Here is an 18964-nt window from a genome sequence, read left to right as displayed (position 1 = left end):
CATTCCATATTTCTTCTCCGAGAAACTGAATGTAATACACTTTACTTGCATTCCTGCCTGCCTACAGTTCTGAGAATGTATTGTGAATCTTCTGCCCTATTAACATGAAGCAAGTGCACCGCTGAAATTGGATAAAAAGGAATTTTCTATGCAGCAAGGCTTGCATGGTGTTGGTGTTCCAAGATTATGCTCTATTTATGGTTTAGCTAAGTGTTTTCAGTCTATTATGCATTTAAGTGATTAAGAATACTTTTTAAAGAATTGCCATAATCTGCCGAGAGGAGACATAGTGCAGTGCTTTCCAGACTTTGTGTGAGGGTTAGACAGCTAGAACAGGGTTGTGAAAACACAAAAGGATTTTGGATTAGTTCATTTGCTTTAGTAACCTGGAAATAAAGTGCTAATCGGTGTGCAGTATATGTGCCACTGTGGTAAAAAATAAGGAGCAACATTTGAATTGAAGGTGCAGTCCAGCAGCCAGGGCCAGGCAATAGGGGAGAGTGTCCTGACTCATTCTGCCACATGTCACTGAAAAACCTGGAGTCTTTTACCCCAGACTAATTTTAGAAAACTCTTCAATGCCGAAATGCAAGAGCAACACAGAGCATTCAGAGCACCCCCTCCATCGTACACACAGCAAATTCCCTTGTCAGATGTACACCACTTCAAACCCAAACAAGCTTGTAAACAACACAAGAAAAAAAAAAAAAACAAGTCAAACATTTGCATATTGCCAGCCAAGTTTGGCCACAAACGTTCCATGTTCCAGTGCATCTTTTCCGAGGATTTTGTAACTGTGGGGTGCGACTGTGAAACCAGTGTTTTGTAGGTGTCTTATGGCATGGGTGACCCCCGCATGTTTTTGCCAGATTCTGTTTTTGCCCTACATAGATGAGGAGCCACGGCTTCAGTCACTTTGCCAGGACGTGTGTGAGGGGTGTTGCGGGGCCGCAGCGGGGGCCTCCCGTCTCTCTGCGGCCCTCGGTAATCAAATAGTTCTGCTCAATATCGTTTTCCTCCTCCGGCACACACTGTACAGTGAGTCCATCTCATGTACGCATGTAGACGTGTGCTCTCTAGATGACGGGGGGCTCCGTGCGGTTCGTTTTTATGAAGTGAATAATAGACGCACTTAGGGGATTCAGACCGTTGCAGCTGAATGGATCAATCGAGACGTGCGGCTTTGAGCTCGTATCCAGGTGAGCAGCGCTAAACCGTCAGAGCTCTGGACTTATTAAAGGCCCCTTTTTTTCCTCTGCCAAAATGAGTCCCAGAGCGATGAACAGTGTAATTACTCAACGCTAGCAACTGTTGCGGTGCTGTTGCCAAGAAAGAGGACGATGCTTGCCTGTGTAACTTGCACTACAACACTTACTCACGCCGTCACTATCTTTGGGGTTGGTTCCTCCCCCATCCCCGCCCCCATGTTTTTTTTTTTTTTAAATAAAGCTTGTGTTCTTGTAGTACTGAAGTGCTGGTGGCTCTCTGAGTGGGATAGGAGCCTGGCGAGAGTTGGCTCCTGCCTTATCGAGGGTTGTCTTTTTGGGGCATGGGAGTGCAGAGAAGAGTCAGGCCCGGAGCCAGCTCACGCCCCGTCCTCCTCATTACCTCACTGGCTGCGTCTCCCCCCCCCTCCCCCTCTCGCTCTCCCCCTCTCCGTCTGAGAGCTGAGGTTTCCCCTTGGCCTCACACAGTTTTATTGAAGCCCTGACGCCAGATGCATAATTAGCCTAGAATGCGCTGTCCATTACGAGGGGGCGGGGGGTGGAGGGGTGGAGGCGGGAGGCAGAGGGGCGAGCCCTCCCTCTTTCAGGCATACAGACGAATGTGCCGAACATGCCCACACACCCTGTGTATGCCCCCCCCCACCCCATAATCCCTGGAGAAGTAGCTTAATGCTTTTCTGTTTTCATTAGGTTTTCTTCTGGTCAGTCTCAAGCGACATGCTCCGGCCTGACAGTTTTGTAACCAAAGTTTTACATTTCGGCAAAACCGAGAAATACATTCATCTGCTGTAACTCTACGCAGTATGTTCTGGAGGGGAGCATTTCTGAGGAGATGAATGTTGTGATGACCTGGAGTTGGGAGCTGTATTTTGAATGGATGTTGCTTTTTTTATTAATTTAATTTAATCTTTTGGAAATGAGTGGAGAATGCTTATGTTGGTAGAGCAGGGACGTGAGACCTCTGAGACGTGAGACCTATGAAAATGTTGCTGCTTTCTCATATGCGGCTCTACTGTGTGCATGTGGCAGACTGGAGGAGCTCAGGGGCAGCCCTGGTTCTCTGTGCGCTGTTGCAGTGATTGTGGGCAAGGTAGTCCTGCCTTTGCCTCCTGGTCTGCCTGTAACTCTGCAGCTCTGTGTGATTAATGAAGTATCCACACAGCCTGTTTTGCATTTAGAAAGTAATGATGGAAAAAAGTCCAGCTTTTTTAAACCGAGTCAGTGTTAGGCCTGAATTTTAGAGGAAAGAGTGGTGATGACAGCGTTTGTGTTTGGCTAAAGCTCACACCTCTTACAGCAGGGAGCTGTTAGAATAAGCAGGTTACTCGCACCAGCACAAATGTCATATTCTACATTCATGACGTAGACAGGGGTCTGGTGAATGATGGTTATGACATTTGGTTAACACGCAAGATGCATGAGATGTTTTGATTTTTGTGCCATAGAGGTTGCTGAAGTGAAACATTCCAAAGTGATGTTGTTGACAGGCCTTTCATTGCCCTGTAAGGTTATGAAAGCATGTGTGTTTACTGTACATACATAAATAAAATATGCAGACTATAGGCCTCTGCAGAATGTTACAATAGATATTATAATACATGTATTATTACATGGGTAATATAACAATATTATAATTGTATGAAATTGTGTTTGTGTGTGCATGTGCATATGTATAAATAAACATTAATATGAGCCTTTTCTCAGTCTGTCCCCATGGATTTGCTATATTTTGCTATATGTATATATATTTTTTTCTCATTTTTATTGAATTAGATCCTGGTGTTCACCCACACAGAATATTACAAAGACAGATAGAGATATGTACATGTAGATAGTGGTTTACAAAGTAATCAAATGTTCAAAGTCTTGTAAAAAAAAAAAACAGCATTAAGAGTCACTGTAAGTAGTGCAAAAAAGATCTGTGCAGGAATCCAGATGGTGCCATTTTGCTGTTTAAAAAAAAAAAAAAAAAAGGAAAAAAAAGTAGCGATTTATCTGCTTCTGTGCAGGAACATCTGGAAATAGTTTAAAGAAAATGATGGAATCTGAAGTACTTGGGAATTAGGAGCTATGGGAAAGAAATCCATTCCCTCCCCCTTTCTCCCCAAAGGTCTGCACTTCCAAATGAAGTTAGGGCCCAGAGTAATAGAAATGCAGTCCAAGGATGTCACAGACTTTGCAGCACTGTGATAATAGCCCGGTTGTTAAATTATTATGACGCCAGGAGTTTTAGGGTCTGTTCAGTCTAGGCATTGTTCCTTAAAGCCAACACACTATCTTTTTCCCTGGATTTTAAAGGGACAGTTTCAAATCTTCCTACGTGCCTTGTGTGTAACGTTTAAATTAAACATTATTAAACATTATCATGAATGGATATTTTTGCTAAATTTTCAATGTTATTTTCTGAAAAGGTCCAATAAAACTTTGGTTGGTTGGTTGGAGTGGTATATTATTTCAAGTTTTCAAGGCTTTACTTCATCTATGTCAGTGGTAATTTTACAATATCTGCCAATAGCCTGTATGTTTGAAATAGTATGAATAGAATCAGTGTTTTCTTTAAAAACCCAGGAGGAGCTTTTTTGCAGACTTAACTGCACCATAGTGATTCGTCTGAGGTATTTTGCAGAATTGCATCATTGCCAAGATCAAAGCCAGAAAACAACTAGTAGCTTATAATTGCTGAACTTAATTAGTAGCATCTTTCTGAATCTTTGTGCTCAATTAAATCTTATTCAGTACTCCGGTAGTGTCGTCAGGAATGCTTTTGCCTGGTCAAAAACAGGAGTTAATTGTAATGCCTCATAATGTCTGTGTCTCACCTTCCATTCCTTCTTAAATTGCATATTCATGTGCTGTCATGTACTGTACATAATTTCAGCACTCTACAGGTTGAATTGCATGGAACAGAACTGTATCAGATAGCCCACATCTTGTATACCACATACCAGTGCTCAGATAGTACGTCCTGCCTGGGATCTCTCGATTTGAATTGCTTCGTCTATTTCGAGGCATCGAACACCTCACATCTACCTCCAGTGCACTTTGCTTCCTCATAACTGTGTGGTGGCAGCAGGGGAAATGATGAGTAGAGGGAAAGAGAAACGAAAAGGTGTGAAAGAGTAGAAAGAGAAATGGAGAAGTGTGCCCTGGAAGGTGTCACAGTCCACCCCATTGCATCTGCTGTCTGTATTGGAAGAGATTTGTGTATTGCCATGTATGAATTTAGGTTTGTAACAGAGGAGTTTTTTTTATTTTTTTTAACCTCTTGGAAATTCACTGTCAGCCACGGTACACATACCCCTGAGATCCACTGTTTTCAAAAGAAATTGTAAATCCACTTTTTTTCCTTTGTCCTCCAAATACCTCCAGATATGCGGGGCTGTGCTTCTGCAAAGTATGCGTTGATTTCTTCGGGTCTGAGGTTTGGCGCCCCCCCCCCCCCCCCCCCGCCTGCCCCCGGCACACCCTGGAGGGGCTGTAAGCGTTTCAGGGGCGATCGGACTCTTACTCGGCGATTATTTCACTCACAGGCCATTTTAATCAGAGAGCTGTGCTCTGGGGGGCCATTAAAGCACAGTTCATTTGCAGTCTGGAATGGTCTCACCGTGAGAAATGATTGAGAAGTCGGGGCTGTCGAAGCAAGCAAAGAGCAAACGTGTGGAGGGTCGCTGAACCGTCCTCCTCTAGGAGGGGAAGGGGGAGGGGGTCCAGAAAACACGGCCTCTGTCTTATTTCAGTATTTAAAAAAAAAAAAAATGGCACTATTGACTTGCATGTTTGTTGATGCCAAATGTATGTTGGCGTTACCTCTGGAGGGGCATGTTGTGTTTTGGCAGGATGTAGAGGTACATCCTAGAGGTACGCTCACGTGTCCGATGCCCGTTGACCCGTGGGGGATTCCTGTTTGGCTTTCACTTCAGTCCCCCTGTCCACATTAAAGATGAATCGCGCTGGCGTGGAGTTACACCGCACGTCAGCCGCTTTTGAGCGAGGCCCCTCTCTTCCTCCTCTCCTTCGCAGGTGACCTCATTTTCTCAGCCAGGTTTGAGAGTGTTACGGCCCTTTCCTGTTTTCAGACCCCTAAATATAATGCGGCACAGCGCGGGCCACAGCGGCGTGGCAGCCAGTTTGTCATGCCAGAGAATACATGCAAATGACTCATTGTTAAATGATGGCCTTCTGTCACTCATAAACAGCTTTGATAAGGAGCTACTTTGAAACAAATCGTTTGCATTGACAATTGAATACAAATTAAGGAAACCGTGTTTCTGTTTCAGAATGGAATTGGGACATTTGAAAACACAACTGGGCATTTGGAATCATGGGAAAATGGAATCATAGTTTGCGTGAGCAAGTAACTTATTGCATGACAACCTGGGTAAAGTGAGTTAAAAAGTGAGCATTGTTCAGTTGTTGCTGTCAATTTCAAAAAAAAGAATTGCAGAGATTATGCATATTGATTGATATTTAGCTCCTCTGGGCAGGAAGCTCAAAGGAACTTGGTTAGTGGCTAATGGCTTAACCACATTGAGTGGCAGTGGCTGAACGGTCATGAGAGATTGTGCTTCTGCAAAAAAAAAAAAAAAAAAATCATGACAACATATGTACTGAGGAGAAAGCAATTACACTGCATTCTGTTTTACAGTAGTAACTTGTACTTGTAACGACATGTAACGAGTTTTTGGTATCGTTACCTCCCTATTGTTTAGTCTTGGTATTGAAATTATGTCTGTATGGAAGCTTTGAATATTTGTTGCGTTGTCTTATTTAAATAGATTCTAATGTCACTAGATGGAGGGCAAAGCAGTTAAGAAAAATCAGTCAAACGGTCTGGAGGAAAAATGCAGTAAGAAGAGGAAAATAAACCCTCTGAACAAAATGGCATTTTCCACATTGAAAAACAGAATTTTTCCTTTAAAAAGAATAGAAGCATAGTTGTCCTGCTAGTGTACAACTTCATATTGTTCTCACATAAAGTAGGGCAGTAATGCATAAGCCAGCCTGCAGGAAACTAAATTTATTAAAGTGGATAGGTTATATAAACTGATAGATAAAATGATCCACTTGTATCAATAAAGTAAGTACAAGGAAATGTTCTGTTTAAAAGGATTTTTACAGCTACTGAATTGAGCTGGTCTTGTTGAGGGGGATCATCAAACACAAACGGAATTGACAGTCTGTTGGAAGCACAGCTGGGCTACTTCACCTGAAATTCTGTGCTACTCAACGGAAATCTAATGCAAATGCAAACTCTTTTGGAGATTAGCCTTTTAATCCTGTCTCTATGCAAATTTCAGGGGCAAGTATGGACTTTTGATGGTTCTGACTATATCTGGACTGTTAGCTCAGTGCTGGGCAGTTAAAAGATAAAATGCTGCTGCCTTACAAAAGGAATATTTGAATAGGCGAGTACTGTGTTCTTGGCTACACGGTATCCCAAGGTGCAATTAGGAGTTGTCTGAATCTGGCCTCGTACAAGAAATGAACTGTTCTGATCAATTTATAGAGCTGGACTCTGGCCAAGCCACACCCCCGTCGTGATCCCATTGGCTGTTGCCCTGTGCCTGTCTGCCTCCTGCCCTCCAGGATGGCTGATGTGCCCATTAGTTATGCAGATGACTTGCCCTGAATTCGGACAGCCTGCGGTCGTTCTCCTTCACCTTGCTGTCTGATCCGCTCTCGCTTCCAACCTCATTCGATGCCTGGAAGGGCATTATGTGATGAAGGTATCATGTGATGATAGAAAAAAAAAAAAAAACAACAAAAGGAAAAGTTTCTTCCCTGGCTCATAAATCACACCTCTCACAATCTGAAAGAGGCTCTATTGTTTGACTTCAATTGAAATAAATGGATATTAGTTCGCCCCCCCGCCACCCCCCACCCCCCCGACCGTAGGCCTGTCCTCTGTGATACACAGGAGAGACGCGATACAGTAGATGTGACTTCGAACCGAGTTATGTTTCGCTCCATATGAAAATGTCAGGATTTATCTGCTTCCAGTGTATATGAAAAGTATGCTAATTCAGGACTGAAGTGTCTGACAGCTGCGGTGACAGTACCCTGCAGTTTGTTCTGTTACACCAGGATTAGTGTTCCTTCTTAGAATGGCTTCAGGATTGACGTGCGCTCCTCAAGTAAACATTTGTCGGGTCATTGTCTTTGTCACCGCTGCTGTTGGTGACATTTAGAAGGTCACAACATCGAGGGTGTCTTACAGTGACATGCCATATCAAACGAAATTGAGAATTCAAACATACATTTGAATACATTAGTAATAATTAGCACGCGTTAAAAGGAAAATATTATTCACATGGAATGAATTTTAATGGAGTTCAGGGGAAAAAACAAACCAGTGAACAATATCTGTTAAAACAGAAAAAAGCCAGGGTTTATGACACAGATAATACAGGAAGGAGTAAAGAGAACTCCGCACTCAACTGATCACCTGAATCACTACCACCAAAAGCAATTCATGTCCTAAACTCTGTTTTTCTTTAAAAAAAAAATGAATGGTTTAATTCACTTGTGTCTCTCCCAGCTAGCGTGTACCTTGTCTGACCAACTATTGAAACTCGGTCATGCAGCACTTCTAATATTGTTACTCCTTGTATGGCTTTTGCTTGTGTTGTACTCTGCCTCACATGTAAGTCGCTTTGGATAACAGTGTCTGCCAAATGAATAGATGTAAATGTAAATGTAGCTGCGAATGGAAGGAAGTAGAAATGAGCAAAAGGGGCAGTGGAAATGTGGAGGCTTGGCTGAAAGACGTTTTTTTTTTCAGGCATGGTGAGAGCTAAAGCAGACTGCACATTACCTGTCTGACCATCCAGGGTTATTAGTTGTGTTGTAAGAGGAGTCAAAGTGTGCCTGGCTGTGTGTGTACCACGTCTCTCATTGCCTCCCCCTGCCCCCAGCCTGAACTGCTGTGTGTGCCCACCCCCCTCCCCTGGTCCCTCCGGTACCCCCCCCCCACCACACACACACACATAAACACACACGCACACACTCCCCCCATATGAATTATTAACCTGGCTGAATTGATTAAGCGGCCTGTGACTTAACGGCATGACTCCCCCGGCATGTCTAGACTGAATCCATTCAGCCAGAGATACAGTACCTGTGATTGTACACAGAGTTGGGGGGGAAACAAAGGGCGCTAAAAACACAAGGCCTATTGTCGTCCGTTCACCACCCCCCCCGCCCCCCACCACCCAATCCCGCCACAAACCCGGCCTCCGAGAAGCGAGGCTCCCGAAAACAAAGCGTGACTCGCGCGTTGGTCTTTAGTCACGCCGTTCACATGGAAACGTCGCAGCTCGCCGCTGGAGCGAGTCCAGACCATCCTAGTTAGTTGTTATGTTCGCCCGAGACTTCATTAAAATAAATATCTCCTCTTTCTTTTCACAAAGGCCTTTCTCTCCTTTCACAAAGACGTTCCTCGGACGCGTCGGCCGGCGGAGTGTAGATTACAGTAAGTGGAAATTCTGACCGTGGGCCGCGGTTTACCGCAGAGAAGTCGCTGTTGTCTTTAAAACGGCGTTAAGTATTACTTCTTAAAATTTTTTCTCTTTCGCTTATCCCGTCACGGTTACGGTGTTCGAGAGAAAGAAGCCTTTCAGGCTCGGGTTGCCTGGGTAAGTAAGCATTCTCCTGTGCGGAGAACGCCGCGCGGCGAGTGTGTGAGGACAGAGGAGGGAGGCAGGCTGTGTGCCTGCTGGGATGGTGCTCACTGAGGGACCCCAGCCCTGGGCTGAAGCTGTGCTGGGAGGATCCCAGCCTCCTCGCTGTGTAAACATCAGCTTCCTCTCTATCAGCTCTGCAGCTCCTCTGGGGTCCCCGAGTACAGGCTGATCTTCCGACAGGGATGAATCACTCCGCTGAAAGTGTGACCGTTAAAGCAGCCCTGCGCTTTGGCAGGACTATGCTTCCTTCTGACGGACGGACACTCTGTGGAGCGTAATTTGAATTTTGATTACAGAAACTCTAGGACTGGATGTTCGAATGTGTTGGACAGGTTTCCCCACATCTGCTGCCTCCATTACCGGAGAGCGGGGGAAAGTCTTTTTATTTGCATGTATTGCTTAGCGGAAGAGTAGAATTTACATTATGAACACGCAACGACTGGTTTATAACCTTGGATTTTCCCTCATGCTGTTGAGGTCGGGTATTTCGGTTAAGGGCGTATTCAGCGGAGTCCCCGCTGAGGCGTGAACCCACAACCCCCGGGTCCAGAGCCCGGTGCTCTGTCCTCTGCAGCACATGCTGTCTGTGTCTCTCCGTAATGTTGCCTCTGAGCTTTTGTGAACGGAGGAGTTCCTGGATGCGGCGTTGAGTGTCAGGTTGGAGAGCTTGGTCGGCCATCCTGCTGATACCCGGGGCTCCCATTGAGGGCGGGGCCGTTGGGAAGCGCTCCCCACCTGCAGACAGGCAGGTGTGTGGACGGCCAGCTGGCTGGAGGGGACCTGACAACCACACGGCCCGTTCGGAGCGCCAGGTGCACATACGAAAACCGCCACACAGGCAGAGTGGGCCTTGGTGTTTCTCTTAATCTCTCACTCTTTCATTCATTGTCACACGCACACACACACACACACACGCACACACACACACACACACACCGGCCCGCATGCGCCACCTCTCTCTCTCTCTCTCTCTCTCTCTCTCTCGCGCTCTCTCTCTCTCGCGCTCTCTCTCTGTCTCTCTCTCTCTCGCGCTCTGACCTGAGCAGACTCCCGGGCTCGCGCGTCTCGGCGGTGCATGTGCTGCCAGGCCTGAAGCTTTTTATAGCGCTGCCAGCTTCAGCACGCCGGCCGTCTCACCTGCTGTTTCTGCAGCGGCGCCAAAGCGCACACTCAGCATATCTTTGGATTTCGGGGTCCTCTGCTGCAGAGTCCCTAATCTCCCCCGGATGATTCCGGCGCGGTAGCTGCCAGCCGCTGCCGTTAGTCTGGAATATGTATCTGCTTTTAAGCGAAATTGTAAGGCCTAGAGCGAGCTGGGTGATGCAGACTCTAAAATCCCAATCCTTTCATCCACGCAGGATAGAGGTGTTAGCATCTGTCAGCCGGAGCATTGGCATAAAGACACAAAGCAAGGCAAAAAACAATTCCATCGCGGTTTATTTACGGTGAGGCCCGTTGGTGTGAATGAAGGAGCATGCTAAGGCAACGTGCTCCTTTTAGATTAGACGTGGCCAAGGTTGTCAGGATTACTGAGCCCGCGCCATCCCTGGCTTGTCTTTGAGACGGGCTAATTGGCGATTTCACAGACGCTGGAAGAGGGTGTTAATTGCACGGCAGACGCTTGTGATTTGGATGCCGTCCCCGCGTTGCGTCGGAGCCAGTGTTCGCTTGTTTCCCCCTGCCGCGTTCGCCTGTGCCGTACAGGCCATACATTGAGCCTGCCGACGTCAGGGCGGCTTGGCAGGGCGTGAATTCACAACAACGCTGCCACTCTGTAATCCCGCTCTACACAGTCATCAGTCATGCTTTTCTGTCATGGCTCTTACCCCCCTGCCAATCCCCTGAAAACAATTAGTAACAGACTTCTATTGTTGTGTAGAATGTTGTATTTTGTAATGCTTTGGTTTTTTGAGCCAAAACACGCTTTCGGCATTTGAGACCTAAGAGCAAGGGCGCTGTGATGTGGAGAAGAAGGAGGGAGGGGGGGAACTCCTTGCAGGGGATTATGGGTATGAATCGCTGGGAGTGACACCGCAGTCGTTCCCCCCTGAGCCCTTTACCTCAGTTGCTCCTATAAAGGCCCAGCCATAAACACATTACAGAATGAGCATTGTGAGTGTGGGAGGTTGCCCGGGATGAGGGGCTCCACAAAGCAGATACACACAAGTGAGATTAGAGTAGAATGAGCCTTTTTTTCCTCCCTCCCCCACCTCCACTTGCGGGGACCTTGCAGTTTACCAGAGCACAAAAAAATACATTATCGCCGAGGACACAAATGGTTCACAGTCAGCCGTGATTTAGTGTCTGGAGTTACCTGTGGGCTCAGAGCAGCTTTGAGACACTCCAGCCCCCTCCATAAAATCTCCCAGCGCCACAAACAAGAGTCTGATGAAAGAAGGCTGGCCCAGGGAAGTGGAAACTCGCTTCTCTGTAACCTAAAATTCACATTCCCCCATGTTAAGAACCCGACAGGTGACGGCCCCAGATGTTCAGTTCATTTCGGCTTGAATTAATGTGATGTGAATAAGTGATGTGTGCGTGCGTGTTTAAAGAAATATTAATTTGAATATTCAACCTCCCCCCCCCCAGAGATATGTAAATGGCTGATATTAATGAAATGGCAGCTTTTTCATGCTTGTTTTTAATGCAGGTTTATTTTTGGCTCCGGCATGGATATGGATCGGACTGGGAGGGGGAAAAATATATATTTGTTAATTTTTTTTGAGGACTAACAAGGATTTCTCAGCCCTGATCCGAGTCATTAATTAGTGTTATGGACGTTAGAATAATTGATCCTTTCTCTCCCACACCCAGAGTGTCCACTGATGTAAAAAAGAGCAAGGTTGTGCTTTGTGTGCGAGCACAGTGTTTGTACTGAAGGTGCCTGCAGCGTTGCTGTATTATTTTTCCCCAGTGTGTGGAAACGGAGCCTGAAGGGATGCACGCAGCAACCCCGACGGCCTCGCGCCGGCTGGCCCTGCAGACTCTCCATGCTGGTACAGCAGGAGACGGGCGCGGGGGGTGGGGCCGACGCGTCCGCTCTCGTCTCCGCGGGGAGAGCAGAATACTCCGGAACCTCACGTGGTGGTGCAGCAGCGTTTATTGCTCCCTGAAGTCCAGGAATGTATTCTAGGCTTCTTCCACACTCGTGCAGGGTTATTACATTACTGGCGTTTAGCAGATGCTCTTACTCAGAGTGACTTACATCACTTACAGTATTTTTTACAATGTTATCCATTTATACAGCTGGATATTTACTGAGGTAATTGTGGGTTAAGTACCTTGCCCAAGGGTACAGCAGCAGCGTCCCAGCGGGGAGTCGAGCTGGCAACCTTTGGGTTACGAGTCCTGCTCCTTGACCACTATGGTACACTTCCACCCCCATGCAGGTGTAGTGGTGAGTAAAGAGCTCAGTGGTATGCAGGCACCTCTCCGTACTCGGCCTGGAACGAGGGTAGCAGTTACGTGCTCCTGTGTTTGTGTGTTGCACGTACGCTCTGCAGGTTCACGGGTTAAGCTTCAGAGTTGAGTCACGGCTTCCCTTCATTTCTGAACAGCGAGTGCTGGATGCTCTGCCTGTCCCGCCTATGCTGTGGCGCTTACCTTGTGCAGGAACTAAAACAGCTTACGCCCTGTTCCTCTCCGATTGGCTCAGCAGCTAGAGGGTCTTTGCTAGCGGGTAGCCAGGTTTCTGCGTGTCGATTTAGAGGGGAGGTGCCTGTGGAGGTGGGAGGGGGGGGGGTCCAGCGGGCACGGCAGGGGGGGTTGGGTTTTTTGGGACTGGCTGTCCAATCCCCTATGGGCCTCGTCCGTCCCAGCCTTAAGACCAGATCTCTCCCAGCACTTGTTTTTTTTTTTTCACAACGTCAAACCGCTCAGAGGAAACTTGATTACAGTGACTAAGTTCAGCAGGAAGGTGATGTAGCGCATGATTCAAAGGGCAGGTGCTTCCTTGTCTGCTCTGAGGCTGCCAGCTCCTAATGTTCAGTTCTCGGACGAAGACCGTGTAGTCATAACTGCGAGAATGACTTCAGCAGACGGGCACCGATCGAGCAGCAAGCATGACTTTTATTTTAGCACCGGCACCAACAAAATCCGTTTGCTTTGGCAGCTTCACTCTGACGCTGGAGAGCTGTACGCATGTAGTCATGTTATGATGAAATGCCGATGCTGAAAGGGAAGCTGGGTAGTAAGTAGTGTGAGGGTGCAGCTTACACAGTCCTGCTAGCGCACAGTCTCAGCCTGTCTCAGCCGGTTGCTTATTTTCATTGGTAATGTCACTTAACCTCCTTGGCAAAGTCTGCGGTCGTCACCCTGGCTCCCGGGCCAGCGCAGAGGATGTAGCGTTACATTAGCCTCTGGCAAGGCCCGATTTTAACACTGCACAAGAAGGAAAATCAGGAAAAAAAAAAAACCTTCCTACATGGGCTTCCTCGGCTCTTTGTTATTCAGTTGGAGGAGGCTGGATCTCTGACATGTCGCTGGAGCCTAGGTAGAGCAATGCTAAATGGAGTCAGAGGGGACTCGCGAATACAACCCATCACTTGAGTAAATCCTCTCAGTGTGGGCCGGCAGTGGAGAACTGTTGCTGGCCCACTCCACCTCAGACTCTCCAACGAGGCATCCTTCCGCCAGCCAGGCCCCCCCGCCGCCCTCAGACTTTTTTTTTTCGGGACACAGGAGTGGGGGGGGCGGAGGGTTTGGAGGAAATCGCGGATCTACCGTCAGTGGTATAATTCAAGGGCCTGGCCACGGAGGTAGACTTTGGCTGAACTTTGCCTTTGCCTGAAATAGTTATTATTAGTGACCTGAAAACCTCCAGGAGTCCTGGAAATGAAATCCAGATGCAGTTAGCGACTGGAAAATGATATTACGCATTTGAATAAAGTGCGCGGGCAGAGGGGCTGACATGTTTTTCCGTGTCAGGAGAGGGGCCGCAGAGTGGGGGGGTGGGGGGGTGTATGTGTGTGTGGAGTGGGGAGGTGGGGGGAGGGGGCGCTTTTGGCTGGGGGCTGGTTTTCCTCTCCCCGTCGCACTCTCCTCGGCAGCCACAGCCCGCGGCTGTCCTCCGGCTGCCGGAAGGCCACCTTCCCTGTGGCCAAGGGTGCGTTATATATGTATGTGTGTATCGACGCGGGGAGCGGTGAGGCCGTACTATTCTCAGCGCCTGTGCGGTTTCACAGCGACCCTGTTTCAAGTGCGTATGAGATTTTTTTTTTCTCCCCTCCCACTTTTGTTGAGCTGTTGAATGCCGGGGGGGGGTGTACATTATAAGACAAAGGCTCGTGATTAACCTTCTCCAAAGCTTCGTCTGTGTCCTCACGCTGTTCCCGGCATGCGGTTAGTGGGTCAAAGCTGCACCCCAAGCCCCCCCCCCGCCCCCCCAATCTCCCTGGATCCCGCTGTCCCTGAGCCCCACCTCACAGTCTTTACCAGCGAGACTCATGTCCCCCGGTCTCCTAAAAAGCGCCGAGGGTCTGCTCGGAGTTATGTAAATCTGGCACTGTGCAGACACCTCTCCTCTTCCTCCTCATTTCCGACACGCCGGCCCTCAGACCGCGGTGCGGGACAGGGCCGAGCTCGTGGGCGAAACGAGTGGCGGCCGGCCCGTCCCGCAGGAGAACAATAGCCCGTGGCCCCCCGCGCCTCCGTCCTTTCCCAGGTTAGCCTAATAAACAGGGCTTCCCCGTTAACAAGGGCCCTTTTGTTTTGGCCTGGTTTTTTTGTATTATTATTATTCAGCATTTAAGAGTCTGGCGGGCCTCCTCTGGCACCACAACTCTTAAAAAGGGCAATTATTTTCAGCAGCCCCAGCCAGGCAGGTTGGTTTTGTGGGGCGGGTGTGCTGTGCTTTTGGGACGTTTTGGGGGGGGGGGGTTGCTGTGTTATACCCTGGTGTCCTCGTTAGCCTCCGCGGCTGACAGGCTGAGGGCTGCTCCTCAGAGAGCCCAGCTCTCCAGGCCGCTTAAGCAGCCGTCACAGAGGGGGATTGTGGGTGCCAGGGATGGCGCAGGCTGGCCGAGGCTCCGCACTTCTGCTGTGTCAATGGCACAGTCCCTCCCATTAAGCGCACTTGTGCTGGAGATGTATCCCGCTCTGCATGTGGAACTGATCCGGGTATAGCCAGCCTAGCATGTGTGGTCCCTTTTTTGTGGAGGATTCCTGATCTGAGGATTGGGGAGGGAGAGGGGGAAGACTGATTTTTTTTTTTTTTTTTTTTTGAGACCACCCCCCCATACACACACACGCGCACACACACATCCTCCTTGGCCTGTTTTATTGAGATGACGAGTAGTCTATATTCTTCACACAACATCTAGAAAAGTCTAATGCTGTTAAATCGTTTTATTTGAAAAACCTCAGAATTGATTCCTACTTTTAAGCATGTGGCCCATCAGCTTTGGGTTCCTTTAAAAAGTAAGAAGAAAATGAGAAAGGAAAAATAACTGTGGAAGAATGCTAAAAGGCTATGGGAAATTTATAAAAATTTATGGAACTCACTTTAAGAACGTACCGACCCCCATTCTCATAACCCCCCTCCAAAGTATTGATGTTCGAAGTTGCTATCAGTCTGTGATGTGGTGCTCTGTACCAGCAGTTGCAATGTGTGTTTGCCTGCTTCCTTGTTAGTCAGCATGCTGACTAACAACAGGTGTGTAAACTGCTGTTTCACCGGGCAGGGCCAGGCTAGCAACTCATGGCAGGTCTGTGATGGTATGCTGATGTTCTCCCTGCCACCGATGGGTCGCATGTTTGAGATGATATTCATTTAGGCTGTGGTCCAGCATGTGTTCAGGCTCAGGCTCTGTTGCCCTGGCTTAATTCTGAGTTAACACAGATGCTTCACACGTGCGCATCGGCACCTTTGCATTTCCGCGCTGAGACAGTCCGTTTTCTTCATCTGGAATGATCATATTTGCTTGAAATTTGTTTATGTAAATGGAGCCCTCAGCAGAGTGCCGTTAAAAGGAAATCTCCAGGGAAAAACCTTTGCTTTCGCCTTTCGTGGAACTCTCTGTTCGCCCTCCTGAAAACAAAGCCGCTCCATTTTCATACTGCCTGTCAGAGATGAATGTGGAGATAAGGTTTTGGAGAGGGGCAAATGTGAAAATAAAACCATAAATAAACTTTCCACTAACATTTTTGTTATTTATTATTATTTCTGTGGAGAATTTGTTGAAGTGGGTGTCACTATAGGTAGTCTGTTCTGTTGGCATCTCTTTCCTGTTTGCCACTGTTGAGCTGGGCATAACTGTCCGGGCTGGAACCCAGAAAGTCCCTCTTCTGTCGCCATGGAAGCAATCATTGTTTACTATACAACAAAAAACACACTGCCCACAATAATGCGCATAACGCCAAGCCAAGGCAGAAAGGGATTATTACATGACTGTTATCATCTAAACCGTTGCGATCCTTCATTAAAGCTTTTTTTGTGCATTTTCCTGTATAATCGGATGGCTGAGATTTATCGTTAATCCAGAAATGTTACTTACAGAGTGGTGTCCTGGTGTACTGTGTATTACCTCTGACAGGAACACGTCAGGAAAGGGATTACCCCGTGTAAATGGATACGGGGGCATCCATTACAGTTAGTGTTAAAGTGCTTCGGAATATCGCCATGGCATTGGTCGGATGAGGGGGGGGGGTTTGTGGAGGGGGAGGAATTGGTTTGATTCGGCGGCAGAAAAATAATAGAGCCTGGAAAGGAGGCAGAATTGTGTGTCGTCTTGCCAGAGGAAGAATCCCGAATTCACTTTGGAGCAGTGACACGGTTCTGTGGAGTGTGACGGACCGAGTAAAAGCTCTTCTATAATGGCCCCATTCTTACTTTATATATATTTTTATATATGAGAAATGTGTCTGTCTGTGACTGCCCCTCTCCTTTGGTGGTTGGTCTCCTGGTGGGAGTGACAGCTCTGGTTGGGCGTCTCCTGACAGGCGGCTGCGCACACTCTGACAGCACGGGGGGCTCAGGGGCTCCAGCGGGCATGTGGCTGGGTACCCCAGCGCAGTGCTGCCCCCCAAGGGCGGCCCGCTGATTTATGCCCCCTCCGCCCGCGCCGGCTCCCAACCCGCTTTCAGAGGAAATAAAAGAATGCGTGGGGGCCACCGGAGAGCCAGGCCTGAGAGCGGGGAGCCGAGCCGAGGGCTGTAATTGCTCCACCCCCCCGTCACCGGGCTGTTTAATATAGAAACCAGGCTGTGGAGCGTCTTGTTAAACATGTTCAGAGCAGTTCATAAGACTCTTGGCTTTGGGCCTTTCTCAGTGGCCTCTTTGCTGCGCAAGGTTCTCACCCGCGATGCATCAAAGGATCATCCGTGAAGGTGAGCTCTTCCCCTTTTGATCGAGCTCTCGTCTTCGCGTGGCTGTGGATCTCAGGTAAAAAAAAAGGAATAAAAGGCTAATTCGGTCTCGCAGGCCGGCCCAATCTGATTAAGTCACCATTAGCCCCCTGGTCCTTCCCTAAAAGAGGAGGGGAAAAAAGCAAATTGCATTTTCGCTGCGCTGCGTAATGAATGTATTTTGGATGACTTGGCCCCTGATGGATTCTGTCATAAATCAGTATGGCGGTCAGTTTTCATTAAGACGCGGGCCGAGTGATCAGTTCAGCACTGTGAAGCGCAGAGAGGAGCCACGCAAACCACAGTGTTATCGCCACGGCGACATGCAGAACAGTGGCAGGACGGTGAAGTTGTAGGACCCCCCCCCACCCCCCGCCCACCCCTGCAGCAGCTGCGCGAGGTGCCGGTGCGTGGGCGCACTCTGCTGAGTAATGTGACCGGCGTGGCAGACAGTGCGAGGCCGAGGACAGGCGTGTTTGGCAGCCGCGAGGGGCCCCCGCGAGGCATCGCCGCGAAAAGGAGGGGGGGGCGCTAGAGCCCTTGGAGGGAGGAACGCCACGGCGACCAGGGCGAGCTGGAAAACCACAAGCCAGGCGAGCTCATTCTCCTCTGCTCTGACACCATGTTTCCCATGTTCTAACCAGTTTTGACTGGAGCCCGTCCAACAGCGAGGGGGGGAAGCCCCCCCCCCCCTCTCTGCGCGCACAGACACACACACACACACACGCTCACACACACCCCACTCCTTCCCCTCCCCGCACGCCTCCCATTCAACTCGCTTGGCACCGCATCTCCTTTATTAAGAGCGACGGCTGTTGAAATCACTAACCCACATTTTAAAGGGAAAACAAGTTCTCGAAAATAAACAAATTAACCCGGACATCCCCCCTCCCCCCCACACACACACACACACACACACACACACACACGCCAAGCCAAGCCAAGCCAAGCCAAGCGAGATACTACTTGGGAGAATTCCCAGCTCTGTAGTGTACACCGCAGGCTGTGCCATGCCTCTACCCAGAAGGCATTTAGGTCATAACACTCTGCGGGCCCCACTTCCTGTCCTTCCTCCATCACCCCTGTGCTCGGTTGGAGTGACTTTTTCCCCTTTGTTGTGTAAAGTTGACACATTATTTTCGTTATGCGCCCCACGCTGGTGACGTCTTTCTGTAGGAATGAGCCTGCAGTCACACGTACGCGTGGTTATGTTCCTGTCGTTCCATTGGCTGCTGAAAAAGGGTGACGTCTGCCCTGTGTGCTGTGCTGTCCAGGTGCTCCCTGGAGCATCTGACTAACGGTTGGGGTGAGGGAGAGTAGCGGTTATTCACTCAAGTACAGCGCGTCACTTGAATAAATAAGTGAGGCAAATTAAATGGGTTGTGGGTAGGGGCAGTGTCCAGGGGGGTTGGAGAGGCGGGGGGGGGGGGGGGGTTAAAATGGCTTTGTTGTTGTTCTGTTCACAATAAATACTTAAAACCCCTGTACACCTCGGCCTGTATGTCTCCTGCACGTTTCATGCATTATTAAGGTAATGAGCTCAGATGCACCTGTCTTCCTGCACAGCTAAAAGGCAAAAGTAGGTTTTTGCGTTTCAGATGTGCCCAGTCTGCAGATTTTCACAGTGACGCTCTTAATAAAGATATGACTTTGACAATGTCAATATGACATGATATTGACCATATGACAAGACCGTTTGCATTATGTTCTGCA

At 48.5% G+C, this 18964-nt stretch overlaps 1 protein-coding gene across 1 annotated transcript in view; it reads left to right on the top strand.

Moving 5' to 3' along the window:
- cux1a (cut-like homeobox 1a) overlaps nucleotides 1–18964 on the top strand; it is a 152318-nt gene that overhangs the window by 6512 nt on the left and 126842 nt on the right. The gene's annotated exons all lie outside the window — the stretch shown is intronic.

Source organism: Megalops cyprinoides, chromosome 3 (genome assembly GCF_013368585.1).
Source record: "Megalops cyprinoides isolate fMegCyp1 chromosome 3, fMegCyp1.pri, whole genome shotgun sequence".
Classification (NCBI taxonomy): Eukaryota; Metazoa; Chordata; class Actinopteri; order Elopiformes; family Megalopidae; genus Megalops; species Megalops cyprinoides.
Note: the sequence above shows the minus strand (reverse complement) of the source record. Positions and strands in the feature narration are given on the sequence as shown.